Raw genomic sequence first — 19,096 nt, 5'->3', positions numbered from 1 at the left:
TCAGGTTAAAGTGCGATGACCGAGTTGGTTGAGTGTCAGACTCTCGATCTCGTTGCCTCAAGTTCATCCGAGCTCGTCGTGGACATTTTTATTCGTCTTTATGCTTCCCCACTGCTGAAGGTTAACAAAACCTAAATTTAGAGCGGTTTAGTAAAGCTATATAACTAGGGTGGGTGTGCCAGTCCCGAACTAGGGACCAATTTTTGACCATTTCAAACTTCTTTTGTCAACCAAAAAAGGAAATCTTCAAATTTCCCGTCATTTTTTAGCGGTTGGTATCATTGATGTGCCATAATCTCGGAGCATATCGTGTTGGTTCCGGATAAGTGCACACTTAAGAAAAGCGGTGCCAAGATCAAAGTTCTCGTGACTTTAATGAGACCAGGGATTGTCTGGCTAGAAACGAGAAGAACCTCTTCTCCTACACGCCCAAAAAGCCTGAAACCAGTTAACATGGTTATCCACGGCTTGCATAGGTTTCACTCAAGAACCGACGTCGTGACTGCCATCGCGCAGGCCGGCTTATCCGAGGCCACTGACGTTAGGGAATACACGACCAGATGCTCTTTATGAGAAAATCGATCCCACGAAGAAAATTGAACACGCTCGTTAAATTCGAGCCTGTTCATAACAAGGAGGTGACGCAGTGTAAGAACTGTCAACGAATCGGCCACGCTGCGGTCAATTGCAGCATGCCCTATAGGTGTGTGAAGTGCACGCGCCAGGCAAATGCCGTAAAACACAGGAGGAGCCGCCTGTATAACCTGTAGTTCGTCTGAAAATCCGGCAAATTACAGGAAGCGTTCAGTCATCTTAGATTTGAAGAAAGGCGTCAAAAACAACCCATCATCGAAAGTTAACCGAGGCGTATCTTATGCACAGGCAACTCGTCAGGGAAAACTGAGCAGATGGCTGCTCACACCCTCCCCCCCAAATGCACTTCAGGTCATTAACAATAAGGCCCGGGAACTTAAAGCTTAAAACCTTTCTTCCAGCCCTGTCCAGTTTCAGGAACATCTGGGAACAAAGGCTTCAAATTATTGCTTTGAATTTTCTCGAAGCGAACAAACGTCAGCAGAAGCCTCTCGAGACCTGCTAAGCGAAAAATATAAGAAAACATTCCTCCTAGACCGTGGCGCCAATAATAATTGGACACTTTCATCCAACAAGGTAACTAAAAGAAAGGCTTGGGGACAGGATGTCCGCCAAATCGTGTAAGATGACACTCCGGGAGAAGTTATCATCATAAGACGAAGGAACCACGAGCCCATTGGAATTGAAGGAAGTAAACGCGAGCCCCCTCAAAAAAATCGAGGAATTGGATTGCCAGCAAGGTATTATCCAACAATTGGAATAGCGCTTGGCATCTCTCGAAGGGAGAATGGCGGTAATAACGTCGAAGGAGCAACAGTAACATCAACGCCAGCAACAATAGTAGCAGCAACAACCCTAAGGAATACGAGGGCCGACAAGACCCTCATCTTTATGCAAAAAATCGAAGATCATCCGGCGATCTTCAAGCTTATTAAAGAAAAGAGGCTACATGCCACAACTAGCACCCCACCAGCCCTGAGGACTCAGTCCTTGGTAATCCGTGGTTTCCACAAATAGATCCAGACCCCGCTGACATAATGTGAGAGTTCAATGAAGAGCATCCGCACTTGAAGTTCAGAAACGTGTCAAACCGGCAACTGACAAGATACTCCATAGCCAGAACCCAACGCTTCCATTGAAGTCGCAATCGGAGCTGCTCATAGCTACCTTCGAGCCCTCTTAAGAGCCCAATGAAGCATTCAAGGTGAAGTATATACTCCAGTAAAAAATTTCACTTGAGAAAGTCAAGCCTATCCAGGAAGTGCAGTACTACAACTGCCAAAACTTCGGGCACATCGTGCACAGGTGCGTGAAGTACACAAAATCCATGTGCGAGGGGAATGCCCAAGCCCAACGGCAGACACACCAACCTGCCTACCGCGGATGCCCGGCATACAAGGACATGATTGCTAGAAGGGAAGCTGGCAGAGTAAAAAAGAATGCTAATGTTTTCAGAGCCAAACAGGCGATGACTCAAATGCCACAAAACTTGGCCCAACCAGGCGTATCTTACGCCCAAGCAGCCAGGAATACTTTTCCTAGAGCTGCAGCTCCTCAAGCTTCTCAAAATTTCTTCAACTCGAGGCACACTTGCTGGGGCAATTTGGTAAAAAATCGAAATGGGATTACCCTCGAGAAATGAATCTAAAAGCAAGACCCATTAAACTAGCTTGAAGTGATCTTGCCCGACATACCCACAAGGCCTGAAAATCAATCTATACTTGACTATTTCCTAAGTCCACGGGAGCTACACTCACATTACAGATGTTAACGTCCAAAACCTTACCAGGCATGTCCAATCACTTTGCAGCTGAGCTCAGCAGCTTTCCTTCCTATCTGCAACTGCAGAAGCGAGTACTCGACAAAATTAGATCCGATTTAATTTCTTTGTCACTTCCAAAATGGCCAGCTTCATCCTTCGGTCAAGGTCTGCTTCCCGAAAAGGGCGTTCTGTCTGGAGAAGAGAAATTCGTTGCGGACGCTTTGCCACGAATCTCGACAGCCCGCGCCTCTGGGGGACGAAAGACGACGAAGAACTTCAGAATCTGAGGACAAATTCCAAATACAAGTTCAAGGAGTTTCCTACCTTCGCCTGGAACTCCCACTTACTCTGCGAGACCTCAGACAAGAGACCTAAGCCATTTAATCCGGCCGATCTTCGCAAGTAAGTAGCAGATGTATTCTACGCAGTACACGATCTTGGCTGGGGGAAACATCAGGACTTCTGGCCGTCCATGAGCAAGGACGTAAACTCTTGGGCGAGATAGCGCATCGCATGCCAGAAGTGTAACATCAACAAGCACGTAAAAAAGAAGTCGACCATGCGTTTCTACATCATTGGCCCTTTGGCACTGCATACAGTCCAATGGGATGCTGGATCGTTGGCACCCAACGCTGAAGGCCGATTTATTGGCTCGCGAGGAGTTCATAGTCAGACCCAGTGAGATGGTGTACAGGGGGAATCTGCTACTCCCCGTGATCACTGTTCTGGATATCAGAACAGATTTAAGCGACTCCGGCATGCTGCCTTTGCTCAGGCAAACTGCGACCGACTCCACTTTCCGACATACAACATCAGAGGTCGACATTCCCAGGGACCTGAAGACATGCTCACAGAACCTCATCAGTATGGAGGCTCCCCGGACGTCGCTGCATTCGCCATATGATGGCCTCTTTAAAGTCCTGGAGCGACGAGAGCACTCCTTTTTTTCGACGTTCAAATGGGACTCCTTGTCGAGACTGAAGGTCTTCACCGAAAAGGGGGACGATCCAAAAAAGCGTCCACGAAGCGTCAGGTTCGCCTAGTAATCCCATTGGCAGGATCAAGTCCCAGGTTCCTCCGCTGAACCGCGCGGGTTCAGCTGGGGGCGAAGTGAATCCGTAGTGAAGCCACTTCTGCCGGTGCACTGAACTACCGCCGACACAGCTGGCGGCCTGACACGCGCTTCTTCCTTCTTCTGGTCCCGACCGCCGGCTAGTGGAGACGTAGTCTACATTCATGTACGGTGTTTGTGAATTTTAATCAGTAAAATAAAGAGAAAATTAAATCAGAATCTCTCCCTATTTTCGTTAGTAATTTGGTCACGTCGGCCACTGTGGAAACAACAGAAAACACGCTGAAATTATTCGAGGCAGAATTTACATTCTGACTAGGTCAATACGTAGCACATGCCCTGGGTTCAAATCCTATTTTGATTACACAGATTTATGGATGGTCTTATAGGTCTCGTGTCACTGGTCACTACTATGTTGTACACTATGTTTGCCAGTGATTTGGTTTAAAATTATAAAAACGAAAGGACATTCTAAAAGATTCGGATTGGATAAAAGCAACACACAAATAAAATATTACGACTAAGGTTCTTCATGGCCGACTTTTTACTGATTTTATGCATCTTAAAAACTCGCTTTAAAGGATAGAGACAATGGTCCTTATCTAATATCTATTTTTATAAGAATACTATCTGGCGGTTAAATTTTCCTCTGGAGCGTGTATGAATTTTATTACGCAGAGGTCTTGGCACCATTTAATTTCACATAATACGAATCAAGGCATCCATAGAGAAATATAAATGATTAAAAAGATAAATTCTATTCAGAGAAAAAACCAATTTCAATGCAATTAATTCCTTATAAAGTTCGGTGGTCTGCTGGGGTAGACCATCGATGTATCTTAGATTTGAACTCAAACCGTGAAAGTTTGTTGATTTCACGATCAGCGCAAGCATCATTTGAAAAAGTTGAAAGAAAATAATACAAAACCTAAAATAAAATTAGGGTATACCGAACAGTCGTGGGTCAGTTTAAAAATTTAAATTTTCCCAGGTATTTTCAGGGTTTCAGTTATAAAAATATGAAAAAAGATTGAAAATTTTAAGGTACCACGATTGTTCAATCTATTCCAAAATCAAGGATATTTCACACTCGGCATAGATAGCGGCATTGACGCGAAATTTGCTTAGCCAAAACACAGAGATTTCCCCCCCAAAAAACGTAACGATAAAATGTCGCATCGCGCCGCGCGCGTAGCATTATGTTCTGAAACCTATCTTTCATATGATGAATTAATAGATTCGAGGATGTGATACAACTGTCAGATTAGATGTGTATAAAAAATCATAGGTTTGGACGGAAAAGTGGTATAATGTCATTATTTCAAATGAGAAAAGAATTAATCTAGACAGACCCGACGGAGGTAGCTGGTATTGGCCAGAATCTGCTTACAAATGACCTCTCAAGACTGAACTATGCGTCGTTCAGATACGGAGAGTAAATTCTAATTACAGAAAATTGTAATTGGATTTTATAACAAACAAAATGAAGACAAAAACTCACTGAGGAAGACGACAACTGGTCCTCGAAAAACCGGTCTATGAGGAAGATTTATCGGGATCTTGAACGATGTTCTAATTGGCTATTCAAAAGATAAATAATGGCACAGAATTCATAATTCAGCAAGATAAGGACAGTATTCCTGTTGACAAAAATGTCCGTCTGGGTCAATATTGTTTTTTTGTTGACTGGAAAGGCAATAGTCCAGGTCTTGATCCAATCGAAGCAAGGGCTGTTTACGCAAATAGATCGGCAACAACGGACTTAAAAACAATAATTTTGCAACGAGTGCTTGAATTTGAAGATAAAAATACTTCGAAAGTTAATTAATTCAATTTACTGTCAAGCTGAACTTTTCAGGAAAAAAAACTAGTAAACGGGGAGGTCCAACTACTTTTATTATTTGAAATAATAAAAACTTGCTTTTTTCTATTCGCTAGTGTTAATTTATTAGTTTTGAAAACACCGATATTTCGGGAACCACTTGTTCCCTTCATCAGTGCTAAGAAGTCCAAGTACTTTTAGTAGAAACTCAAAATTCTCAAAACTATCGATCATATTTCGATATTTTGATAATTAATTATAGTGCGGCTAAGCAAGTAGCTTTGTATTGAAGAAGGGGGTTTGTCACTCCTGAAATATATATGTATGCATATACGCTCAAAACAAAAAAATGTAGTTTGAGGAAGGCCACGCTATTTGTCTATTAATTTTACTTCATTTTTCCGAAAATTTGCTATTATTTCGGTTTTGGAGCATCCATTTTTGAAGTGTCATTTTTAGGCAGGTATTTTTTTTTTTAATTAAATTAAAAACTTTATTTATTTTATTCACTTTATCAATGCATTTCATACTGTTAAAAAAAAGAGATGTGTGCGGCCAAGCAAATTTCAAACACTGTATTTAGTTTTGGAGAGGTTTTTAGATTTTGACGTATGGTATTACCACTGTTAACCTTGTCAAAAAAAGAGAAGTTTGTCAGGAGTCTAGTCCATGTTTCTTCAGTTATTTATGTCGTTTTTTTCGGCATATTTTATAATAATAATCGTTGACGCAACAATCCATATTGGATCAGGGCCTTGAAGTGTGTCAGAGCACTTCATTCTTATTTTACAATAGAAAAATCTCTCTTCTCAAACGACAAGACAAAAACTGACTAAGGAGGACAACTGGTCCTCGAAATACCGGTGAATGAGAAACAAAAACTCATTATTCGGCTTTTAAGAAATAAAATTTGCTTTATTTTTTCTTCCATTGTTTAGTCCATGGTTTGTGGTTTTAGTTTGTGGGTATCTTAGGGGATAGGGTAGGTCCACTAAGATATATATTATGACCCCCATAGTATCTATATATTCTCTTGTAATATCCAGAGTAATCGGGACAAAAGGAACTGATAAGACTGCTAACTATTGCCATCGGAGGTATAACAGAATGCAACAAGGTAAAAAATGTTATTTTGGTGGTAAAAAAAAATAAAAATAAAATACAAAAAAATAAAAATAAAATTAAAAAAAATAAAAATAAAATAAAAAAAAAATAAAAATAAAATAAAAAAAAATAAAACAAATTTCGTTTCCATATAGTTCGTCTTGAGATAAATTCCGAAATTGGTTTTTTCATTTAGATAGATACAGAAGGAACAATAATATTAAAATAATATTCACCGATTAATTATCGCTAATAAAAACAAATATTAATATTACTTTCTCTATAAAAGCCAAAATATCTTTTCTAGTCACAACTTACATATCAAGTTTTTATTTTTAGATTTACCTTATTTTTAGCTATCACACTAAATAAATCCAAATAATTGCTCGATAATTCATAGATAGTAATTCTTCACTTTCTTATTTCTTTTTTTCTTTTTGGGGAGGGGAAAACTTATACACCGATTACTTGCTTTTCATAAACTTAAGGGGTTATGACGGGGTAATTGCATCGAAAAAGATTATCACTAAAACAAAACTGATTATAATTCACATTTATGGACAACCTGTTTTGGGATAATTATATCTAATACGGGCACAGTCTCTGTTGAATTGTTTAAACGATGAAAGATTTCAATCAACGCAAAGAATAGATACAATTTCCATAAGTTTTCGTTGTTGGCATTAATGAGAAATTATTAAAATTATAGTCTCAATGGATTCAGAGATCAGATGGGACGAGGTTCAGAAGGAGGTTAGTGTCGATACAGTACTTTATCTTTTTTTTTTGGTAAATCAAACAAAAAGATTTTCCGTACTTTTGACTGATTTTTTCCGAAGCACCAAACGGTTTTTTGTTTAAATCAAAGTAAGCACGTTTTTTTTGTTTTTTTAAATAAATTTATTTTAAATAAATTCAATATTTCGGAAAATTAAAATCTAATAAACGAGAAACAGCGAAAATTAGATACTAAATCTAGGTATCGTGTTATGTTGCTTTTGATTCCTGATTTCATAGAATAGTATCTTTTCGATTAATTGGTTGCACTGAAAGTTGTAGGATGACAGTAACAGCAGTCAGACTTAAGGGTTGTTTTTTTTTTGTTTAGATTGTACGTTACTCGGAACGAAAAAGGGATTTATATTGTACGTTACTCTGAACGTCAGATTCATAAACACATGATAAAACTGATGGGGATGAAAAATGCACAAACACTTGAACAAAGCCTGGACACAGTTTTCGCGATTAATTGAAATGTTTAGAAACGATCAACTAAACAAAAACACAAAATGATTAGAGACATTCCGGTATCCTTGTTGTCTTGAATACGCGAAGGACCTAGTAGGACCCAAAAAGATACCCCGGGAAAAGACTAATAACCGCCTTGTTGTCTTTTTTATTTATTTATTATTATTTTTTTCTTTCAATTCACACCGGAAATATGATAATAATTAAATAATTTATTCATTTATTTCTTAATTTGGAAAATTTGACAAAAATGTTTATAGTCGCGTACCGTACGAATTACTGAAGTTCGATACATATATAAAATGTTGAGCAACCGCCCGTCGCCGTCTTCGTAGTTGTCGTATCTCAAACAATATCTTATTCGTGCACACTTGTTACCGTTACAGCCACAACACCATTCGTTTAAGTCGCCAATCCGTACCGCCTGTCTTTCCCGCCTATCTTGCATAGCAACTTACTCATCATCATCGTCATCCATCCATTTAAATGCATTGCAATGCCTGCCACGCTCGTTATTTTTCGTTCATCACCGATTTCTTGGTCGGGATTGTGTCGTTATGTTATCGTCATGATTTGTAAGGGTAGAATAGGCGCCGTCCATTTTCCATGTAGTATCCAGTCAAAAAAAAAAAAAAAAGATGCGAACATCCCTCCCCCCCCCCCCCCTTGTACATGAGTTGAATCCACGCGCCGCCTGGCACTGGCTAGATCCCCCACTAGCGGGTTTCGCGACAACATCGGGGCCAACTGTTGTTCAAAATATTTAACGTTTTGTCTGGGGCTAGTAGCTACCCCTTCCAGTCCAAGGATTGCGGGTAGTCCTATGCTTTCGCATTCATTCGTTCGCTGTTTTTGAGTCGCAGCACAGTTCAACAGTATGGGTCGAGTCTATTTGCACAGAAAGCGAATTTTTTCCAGACAACGACTTTTTGTTTGAATGCTGGGAAAACTTAAGGAGAAAAGAGAGATAACCAGGGTTCGCGCACACATACTAGCTCCATTAAGCTGTGGCTTGCCTCATTTGAGCGTGCAGCATACCCCACTACAAACCGAACCACGGCTAAATTGCCCGCCCCACATGGCGCCATTACCATTAATATAGCAAAGAGCCACCCCCCTCCCCCCCCCAAACATCAACGAACACTATCACTCGCCTTTCAATGTGGTGCGGATTCGCCAACATTTCAATGTGTTTAAGTTGGCGCCCAATGTGGGGAATACGTAAACCAACATCTCATTCACACGCAAAGTCAGATGTAGCTCCCAGACCCAGTTAAGCTCCGGTCAACTCTTTGAAACGTTGGGATCTGGTCTCTTGAACGCACTTTTTACGCGATGCGTGGAAGGAACGATGCAATCGGCAGAATAATGCATGTGAAACTCACATCCCGTGTCCCTTTATGACAGCAACAGCAAAAACTTACAAAGTATCTTTACTATGTGACCGGCCCACATAAGTAATCCGCGTACCCATGCTTCGCTTTTCAGTCGATACTAAGTTCGTCTCGTACTCCGCATCTATAGTTACAAAATGCTGAAGTAGATACACACGCAAGAAAACATACAATCACTTGGCGGAAGGTGTGCCCATCTAAAGCAACTTATATAAGTCACACCCGTAGCCAGGCCGCACTTGGGAATCACTCGAAATCCGCTACAGCCGCTGGCGTGAAAACATGAAAGAGGGTTGTGTTGAATATCTAATGTGACGTGCAGGCATTTTTCTCTCTTGCCTGGGACTCACTCCCCTCCTTGTTTCCCGATCCCTATTCTTTCAAGAAATTTGTGTGGCGATGAGACTTAACATGTACGCCCAATTTACGTCCTGGGATTTTGAACAGGCAGGCAAACAGCCCTCGTTTCTGTGTGTGCGTATGCTGCCATAGAATATCTTTTTTAAGGTGTAAATATAACATGAATTAAAAATTACGGTAGATTGGGAGGAGTAAAGTTGAATACTCAGTCCATAGCTCAGCATAGGTACTTATAGTGGATATGTACAGGCAGCAACAAGGTATGAAAGCCATATAGCCGCGGAAGGTCGTTCATTATCCGCCCACTAAATATAATAACAGAAATATCTTTTTTTTTTTTGAGTCCTTCTTTCACCTTGGAAAAACAATCAAACTATCTAGATACTTAAAAAACTTCCACGATGGGTGAAAACTATCCTGGATTTGTTTCGGTTAGTTGTTTTGTATGGTAACTAAAAGACCACCACCAACCATGGCTCAATCCTAGTCTTAAGCTTCACTGGAACAACCAAAAAAGATACATTTTGAAAAAAAAAACGGACAAAAATTATAGAATTTGTACTGAAAATGAAAGGCACAGATGGAAAGTGAAGTACAAGCAATTTTTCTTTTCTTTGGTGAGAAGTCGGGAAAGTGGAAATCATGTTCTAGACTTGCTTGATTAAATCAGAAGATAAAAAACGTAGGTTTCTGCTAGAAACTCTCGGTTAGATTTTTTTAAGATGGTAAAGATGACATAAGTTGGGAAATTGGAAGCTAGACGCTTCAGGGATAAAAGATTTTCTGTTTCCTTATGTGAGGAACTTCAAATGCGTGGTAGTTCCACTTGGGGGTATAAAGGTTTTGTGTCCATCTTATGTTAGCAACTCTCTAGGCACGTTTTCACGTTTTGCCATTCCTCCATAGCTAAGAATACAAAACCCATCCGCAAAGAGTGGCAGGCCTTCCTCGGTATTGCTTCTGGAATCAGTCAAAAGTAGCATAAATAACAAAAAATAGTGGTGAGTGCTTATAAGTTGCTTACCTACATCGTTGAAAAATTTACTAGTTTGGAGTAGAATTTGGTTGAACAAAAAGAAGAAGAAGATGACCCTCCTCAAATTCGATTTAAACTGATGTAACTCACCGTGTGCGTGAGCGTTCACAGTTCTCACATTTCCACCAAATTTGGTGTCAATCGGTACAACCGTCTCCGAGAAAAATGCATGTGACGGACAGACAGACAGATACGGATACGAGAAGATTGGTATTCCCGCTTATCTTGCAGCTATTGTCAACAGCTATTTACAAGAACGGGGGCTTTGGTATGATACTGATGTCGGCCCCAGGAGTACGTTGTCTCTGCGGGTGTCCCACAGGGCTCTGTACTGGGCCCACTGCTGTGGAACATCATGTACAACGATATGCTTAATCTTCCCCTTCCGGAGGAAGCCACGCTGGTCGGCTACACCGACGATATAGCGCTGCTTGTGGTCGCAAAGCACCTCGAAGATGCTGAGTTATACTCATGCGAAGCGATCAGTGCTGGTAAGGGTTGGCTAGAGAGTTCTGGTCTGACACTTGCAGAGGAAAAAGAAGTTTTGCCTGTATTCAAATTGGGGATCATGTCATGACTTCTAAACCTGCCATCAAATACTTGGGAGTGACGATAGACGGGAAGCTTAGCTATAAGCAACACGTGCAGTATGCTTATGACAAAGCATCCACTGCAAATGTGGCCTTGACAAGGATGATGCCGAATGTGAGAGGACATGTTTCCAGGTTACCTATAGCTAGGGGTTAGTTCGATCCTGCTAAATGCAGCTCTAATTTGGGGAAAGACATTGCAGGTTACATTCACCTGGCTTGGATAGCATCCCCAATAAAGCTCTGAAGGCAGCAGTAAAAATAGCTCCAAATATGTTTGCCGAGGCGTTCACCACATGCCTTAAAGAAGGAGTATTTCCTACACAATGGAAGAAGCAGAAATTAATTCTAGTCCCCAAGCCAAACAAACCTTTGAGTGAAGCTTCGTCCTACAGGCCGATATGCCTTCTAAATAATACTGGCAAACTATTCGAACGAGTAATCTACAACAGATTAATTCGAATTGCCGAAAAGGATGGCGGTCTCTCCGAAAATCAGTTCGGTTTTCGAAAGGGGAGGTCTACAACGGATGCACTTGTCCTAGTAGCTAACACAGCTAAGACCACACTTGACGAGGGCAAATGTTGTGCAGTGATTACACTTGATGTGAAGAATGCCTTCAATTCCGCTAGATGGAGCAAGATACTTGAGTCCCTAATTAACTTAGGCGTGGCGAAGTACCTGGTGCGTATTGTTGCCGACTTCCTAATCGATAGGACTCTGTGCTGCGAATCAGATGAAGGAATGAAATCCTACCAAACGACATGCGGAGTTCCGCAAGGGTCTGTCCTAGGGCCACTCTTGTGGATTATTATGTATAACAGGGTACTGACCCTAGACCTTTCCACTGGTGTGGCCTCCATTGGTTTCGCGGACGATATTGGTGTGACAGTTGTTGCACGCCTTCTCGAGGAAGCCGAGCTCTATGCAAATGAAGCAGTCTATGAGATTAAATCCTGGTTAGAGAATGCTGGTCTACAGCTCGCAGAGCATAAGACGGAAGTAGTACTTATTACCAAGCGGAGAAAGTGCACTTCCATGAAGATCAAAGTTGGAATGCAAACAATTTATTCCAAGCCTGCACTTAAGTACTTAGGTGTAATGATTGACCAGAGGTTGAATTTCAGATTGCATGTGGAGGGTGCAGCAACCAAGGCATATAACATCGGAGCGCTGGTTGCGAGAATGCTACCAAATATAGGTGGCCCAAGGCCGAGCCGTCGACTCCTTATTTCAAGGGTGGGTTCGCACGAGCTGAAACTGTCGCGGAATGGCAAGAGAAGTGGGACGAGTCAGAAAAAGGCCGTTGGACTCACAAAATCATATGGGATATCCGGAAATGGATCGAGCGACCTCACGGCGAAGTAGGTTTCGACCTAACTCAATTCTTGAGCGGACACGGAGGCTATCGAGCACCGAGTACCGATTTGGGCGCGATGATTCGCCATATTGCCCACAGTGTGCAAACATTCCAGAGGACGCAGAACACGTCTTTTTTCACTGCCCCAGATTTGAAACCCAAAGGGCTACGTTAGAAGCTACAACCGGGGAGCACTTTACACCCGAAAATATCATGGAGCTTATGGTGAAAGCCAAGGGGATATGGACCGAAGTCGAAAAAGTGATTACAGCCATCGGAAAGAAACTTAGGCAGGAGGAAGTCATCCGAAAGAATGAACGCGAGAGGAACACAAATGTTGACATGAGCGCAGAATAAATTCTGATTCAGCCCCGCGACGTAATACCAAATGGAAGTCCCGCGGGGAGAGTGGAAGGAGAAGGAGGTGGTTTTAGTGGGCAAGAGTCCCACATAACCGTGTGGCAGGAGCCTGCGGTAGCTTTTGAAGCTTTCCACCTTCCATCGGAAAAAAAAAAAAAAAAACGCCCTAAGCTCGTCATTTAGGACTGTCTCAAAGGATGTAGTATTCGGCATCTCTGGAATGATGCCCATTGACATCTTGGCAGATGAGACGACGAATATGTACAATATGAAATCTATCTCTCCTTTATCGCAGACGAAGAACACCGAAAAGGAGAGATCTCTAAATAGATAGGTAAAGGGTCGGTGGACACACAGGCTCATCCCTGCTATCAAGAAGTGGTTGTAGAGACGGCACAGTGAAATTAATTATAACCTTACCCAGTTTCTCACGATGCATAGAGGATATCGCCAGTATCTGTTCAGGTTTAAACTAGATACCTCACCCGATTTTCCAAACAACAATGGAGTCCCAGAGGACCCAGAGAATGTATTATTCCACTGTCCAAGGTTTGTGGAGGAAAGGAAGAACCCAGAGGAGACTCTAGGAGAGGTACTCGTACCAGAAAATCTGATGCGAAAAATGTTAGCATGTCAGGAAAACTGGGATGCGATCAACTCCATGGTCTGCGCAAACTCCGAAAGACAGAAGAGACAAGGAAAGCGCGATTACGTACGCCGCGCAGGGACGAAAGGGAACCAAGCTAAAATGAGCTGATTCCGCCCCGTGATGTAATACCATATGGTGGTTTCACGGGGCTTGGGGGGAGTCGAGGGTGGTTTTAGTGGGTAAGAATCCCACACGCTGGCGTGTCCAGGCCCATGTCTTTTGAAGATTTCCACCTCCTCAAAAAGAAAAACGGACAGAGAGACAGTCAAATAGTAAACCGATTTGAATCAGGTTTTGTTTTACACAAAACCTTAAAAAGGTGTTCTAAAGTGATGAAACTTTCGTTTTTCATCTCAATTATTGAGATTTGTTGCGTTCACTCAAAAAAATCCTATCCATCCTCGTCAAAACGTTCCCTCTGCAGCAGGTAGTGGACTACCGGCTCAGAATAATGTCCCAAACAATTGATTGAGATTAGTTAGGAAATGAGGCAAATTATTGCACAAATAGTCGCAGCCACCCTTCAAGCTCAGGGCAGGCAACCTTCAACCTTATGATGACCCCCGTGGCTGCCATAAATAATGACATTGATATTCCTATCAATGTCGGCGCTGACCGCCTACAGAAAATATACGAACACTTGACCCTTCACTGCAAAGTACTACGGAATCCTGTCTGTGATACGGAACAAAATTGTAGGACATGCGGACATTGCGTTAGAATCCTATAATACACCCCTTAACTGGGAGAAAATTTCGAAATGTCTAACGCTACACTATGCGGAGAAACGTGATCTGGGCACACTCGAGGACAAGACTCTTGTACAAGGCACAAACACTGTTCTACCTGAGTTCTACCTGAGTTCTACCAAAATGTCTATCATCATCATCTTTTACTAATTCTGAGTAAACTTGGCTCAATGAACTTGAGTTAAGAATCACTCAACATAATGACACAATCCTATAGGGACAAACCCTTAGACACTTTTATACGCAGACTTAGAGGGGATCTTGCTCGGTTGCTTAGTATTCGGGAGCCCGCGGATCTAGCGAAAGCTCTTCATTTATGCCTGAAACTCCAGAATATGGATGACAGGACACAGGATGCCAATAATTCACAGTTGCGGACTAAAAATCTATTTCCAACACGACCCACCGGCACCTCCTCGTAGACAAAATATGAACCTTCACCAACCAACACCAATTCCTGCACTTAGACATTAGTTCTACCCTGCATTGATGAACAATCCTCAAAGACCTCAACTTCCCCAATCAACGTTCACCGGTAGTCCCTCCGAATCCATGGGTATTTACTCCAAAACTTCGGACAGTAGATCCCATGAAGGTCAAGACATCCGTTCGTACACACCTCGCAAATTATATGAACAGACCGCGATTTGACAAGGGTATTGAAAGTCCTGGGGGTTTTACGTGAGTACCTGCCATGTAGGCATAATCCCACAGTCCTCTTCGGACACAGATTGAATTTGTGACCACAATCAGAGCCCCGCCATGCAAGCACAGCGGTCCTGGTTTATACTGAGTGCAGGCTCAGCATTCATACCAGTGGATGCGAGGCCTATCTAACACCTCTGCCGCAACTAAGGGGTACGGCACCCGAGTTGGACAGCGCAACTCCACGCTTGAGCTCCGAGGAGCTCTGCCCGCGATGTAGGCATAACCACAACCACCATGAAACTCCCACTAGGGGGCCAACCGCAAATAACCGGGCCGAGAATACATCCTCCAGGAATTCTCCCGGAGCATATGCTCTCAGAGGGCCGTCCCAGTTCCCATGGTACCAGATAACCTCCGGTGAGGCTTCGTGGCCGAAGCCACTTCAGATGAGTTCCTTGCAGACTCGGATCTGATCGCCCTCCTCGAGTACGTGGGGACGAAACACCCCAACGGGTGGCAAGGGTATTGATCAGAAACGACCACAAGGCGGACTAATTCAATACCCCAACAAAATTCAACGCGTTTTTCATACGGAAACAAATGGGTAACGAGGCCTACGAAACGGACGCTACTATTGAGAAGAAAGAAGGCTTCACCAGACATTTTGTTACAAAACCCCAATATTCCAATATCTCTTTTATCAACATTGTCCGTCCTGATACGGTTAACGGACTTCTGGCCGATGAGAATACAATGGGGATAATACAACAAGTGGTCAAAGGGTAGTATAGGTCACAGGGCGAAACGTGGACTGATACCCATGATGGAGCATAAAACCTGGAAATGCCTGCTGAACCAACACCAATAACTCTACCACCAAAATCCTATCTTCACCTCCACGCGGTGACCGCTGAGAGCTCTTTATTAACGTAAAGCTACAGACAGAGTAGGATGAAGGCGAGTCTCCCACGTGTTGATCGAACGCCGCCACCTCTCAGCCTTGATGAATGTCAGAACATATAGACTTGGATCACTATCTGGTTGGCATGGTGCTCCGAGCTCCAAAAACAACACCACCCAGAATCCCCTCTGACAATTAGATGAGAGTTAACACTGAAGCCATCCACAACACAACCCTCCGCGACACCTATGAGAGAGAAATGGATGCCGCAATAACCGCAGTCAACAGAGGACCTCACCTCACAATCACCTGAAGAACGTTATCATAAAATAAGGCCACAAACATACTTGGCCCCAGCCGCAAAAAGAGTCGGAACAGCTGGTTTGACGATGAATGTAAGCTAGCAACGGAACGGAAGAATGCTGCATTCTCAAAGAACGCGAGCTCGCGCAGAGACTTATCACGAACTCCGGCGAGCAGAGAAGCGACTTCACAGACGGAAAAAGTAAGCCTGGGAGAACCAACAGGTATGTGAACTCGAAAAGTACAGGGAGCAACGGCACCAGGCGCGCAAGTTTTACCAACAAGTTGCCGAGACAAAGATGGAAATCTGATTTCCGACAGCATGGGCATAGTGGAGCGATGGGTTGAATACTTTGATGGACTACTGAACAACCAGAACATCGGCGAGTTGGAGGTCCCGCCAGAACATCAGTGGCCCATTCCAAAGAAGTTTCACTCCAGGCAAATCAGCAACAGATCAGATTTTCTCTCTGCGACAAGCGATGGAAAAACTGTTGAAATATCGACCTCAGTTGCACCATCTTTTCATCGTCATAGCCAGGGTAAAACTGTACACGGCCATGAAAGAATTCTGTATCCCGACGAAATTGATAAGACTGACTAGGCTGACCTTGACCAATCTGCGAGGCCAGACAAAAGCAGCAGGATCACTCTCGAGACCATTCGACATCAACAACGGCCTCAGACAAGGGTATGCACTATCATGCGTCCTCTTTAACCTGGCCCTCGAGAAAGTGGTTCGTAATGCAGAGGTAAATGCGAGGGGTAGGGTCCTCTTTAAGTCAACTCAATTACTGGCCTATGCTGACAATATCGACATTATGGGAAGAACGACCTGAGACGTACAAGCTACCTTCATCTAATAAGACTATGATCTTGCCAGTCCTTATGTATTCCTCGGAGGCTTGGGATCTTAGCAAGAAGAAGAATTGCAAAGTCTTGGCCGCGTTCGACAGAAGAATCCTCCGAAGAATTTTTGGCCCCCTACATGAGGATGGACGATTCCGTAGCCTACATAATGGCGAAGTCTATGATCGATATCTCGACCGTCAGCTTGTGGATGAAATCCGGCTCAATAGGTTACGGTGGGCTGGTCACTTAACCATGATCCAGCCCGAAAAGCCTGTAAGGGCAATGTCTATGGTAGGAAGACGAGGCAAACCCTGCCTGAGATGTCAGGATGCCAGGTAGCTTTTAGGGATATCGAATTGGTGGACCTCGGCGCAAAACGGGGATGTCTGTAGTTCCTTATTAAGGCAGGCCTAGACGGGATACCAGTTGTTGCGCCGTTGATGATGCAGGGGATAGGAACTAGGGATACTAGTAAAAAGTGAAAACTACAAAAACATCTACCTACCTTGTACAAAATCATGTGACTATCAATATCAATAGGGAGCTGATTTTCTAAGCAACCTTTTTTTTTTAACTTCTGATTAACTTTGAATGCACTCAACGTTAAAAAAAAAAACATCACAAACTAAGTCATCACACGCGCCATGTTAAAACCACGTGAGACCACCTACCTAGAGTTTTTTTTTAAAAAAAAAAAAACCACGAAGAGTTTTCAAGGAAATTCCGATGAAGCGCGAAAAAAGGAGCGTCCAATATTCACCAAACGATTTAGGATCGAAGTAGTATATTTTGACGCGCGCCCGTTATGATACTTGTACGTTTTTGCGAGGGGGGTTGAGGAAAGGGGGGGTTCTATCGACTGGAAGAAAGATTCTGCTTTCTTATCTTACAAGAAATGCAATATGGTATGTATCTGTAACTTTTTGCACTAAAGTTTTATGAAACATTTGTTTGAGGAGAACTTACAGGTGTGCAAACGGTTTGAGATTTTGTTTACAAGTGAAACATGGTTGTTTGTTGAAATTTATATTGATATATACTTTCTTTTTTTGTGTATAATTTTTGCTCCATATTTTTCAGATTGGATATGTTTTTTTCTGTTCAACCTTTGGAATTACAAAAAAGTACCATATTTTGTTGCATATATTTTTCAAGCTGTTCCTACTTGTTTTTATTTTTATTTTTTTTTTTTTTTGTGTGTGCACCTCCTGAGATTTATTTTCTTTTTTTTTTCTGTCTTTTTTTTTTCGCGTGGAATTTCCCCACACAAGGATTTCATCATTTCGGGGAGTTGCTTGCTTGCTTTGGTGCCTTGGCTGTTGCTACTCAGTCTACTCTTTCAGCTTTTGAATGGTACACTACACTACATGATGTAACCAGTAAATACATATACACAATGAAAACCTTCAGGATAAGGGGGGAGTCCTGACACACCTACCTCCCGCCCTCCTCAATTTCACAAAGCAAGAGAGCATATGATTTCGAATACATGTAGAAAAACACAGAAATGTATGAAGTGTGCGCACGAAAAGATTATCACAAGAATATCTAGAGCTACCCAGGCAGGAGTTTAGCCGGGAATTTGAATGGAATCAACAAAAAAAAGGAAAAAAAAAACAGAATAGCGAGTAAAAGCAAAAACTGTAGACTTTTATATATGAACTTGTTTTTTTTTTCCTGAAGTCCTGAAGTAAATAAATAAACGAAATCAGCATGCAGAAGGTACCCTACTATTCATCGCATCTAGCTGGAAACGTTATGGTAGGATATTGAAAGGACAAGAGCAACTTTACCAGCTGGGGGAGGGTGGAAAATTCATATGCAAAAAAAACATGTGTTGACAACTGAAGCAAGAAAATGAACCATACAAGGAGCATTCCTTCATGTCGTGTTTTTATATATTTTTGTGTTTTTTTTCTGCTTTTCTGGGTCCTGTACTCAACGGCACTTCAAACACCAGCAGGGGAAAAACTAAAATTGCTGCATTTCCATGCACCTAACTCACTATTCATTCATGTTACATTTTTATTCTTGTAATTCACTACTCATTCGTTCATTCATTCTTTCTTTTAATTTGTCCATCCCCTCCCCCCCCCCCCCCCTTATTTTCCGCTATGTACCTCATGTAGGAAAAGTCCTGTATATTTTTCCTTTATTCTGGAATTTTCTGAGATGAAAGAATTGAGCCTTCCAGCAAAGCGATTAAGATAGTTTTCTAGCCAAGATAAAACAACAATCTAATCTGGACCCTTGCAATATGACGGATATCTTTTAAAATTCTCCGCCATTCAC

The 19,096-nt window shown here is 42.2% G+C and overlaps 1 protein-coding gene across 2 annotated transcripts in view; it reads right to left on the bottom strand.

Moving 5' to 3' along the window:
* Positions 1 to 17,563, bottom strand: part of LOC119660891 (paired box protein Pax-6) — a 148,927-nt gene extending 131,364 nt beyond the window's left edge. The window contains exon 1 of one of the 2 annotated variants that reach the window (XM_038069821.1): positions 17,310 to 17,563. The gene's annotated coding sequence lies outside the window, so the exon portion shown is untranslated. Of the gene's footprint in view, positions 1 to 6,699; positions 6,798 to 17,309 lie in introns of those variants that run through there. The other variant, XM_038069820.1, reaches the window with a different exon arrangement.
* Positions 17,564 to 19,096: the final 1,533 nt, after the last annotated feature.

The sequence above is a fragment of the Hermetia illucens genome, chromosome 7 (assembly GCF_905115235.1).
Source record: "Hermetia illucens chromosome 7, iHerIll2.2.curated.20191125, whole genome shotgun sequence".
NCBI classification, from domain to species: Eukaryota; Metazoa; Arthropoda; class Insecta; order Diptera; family Stratiomyidae; genus Hermetia; species Hermetia illucens.
This window is presented reverse-complemented; position numbering and strand designations above follow the sequence as displayed.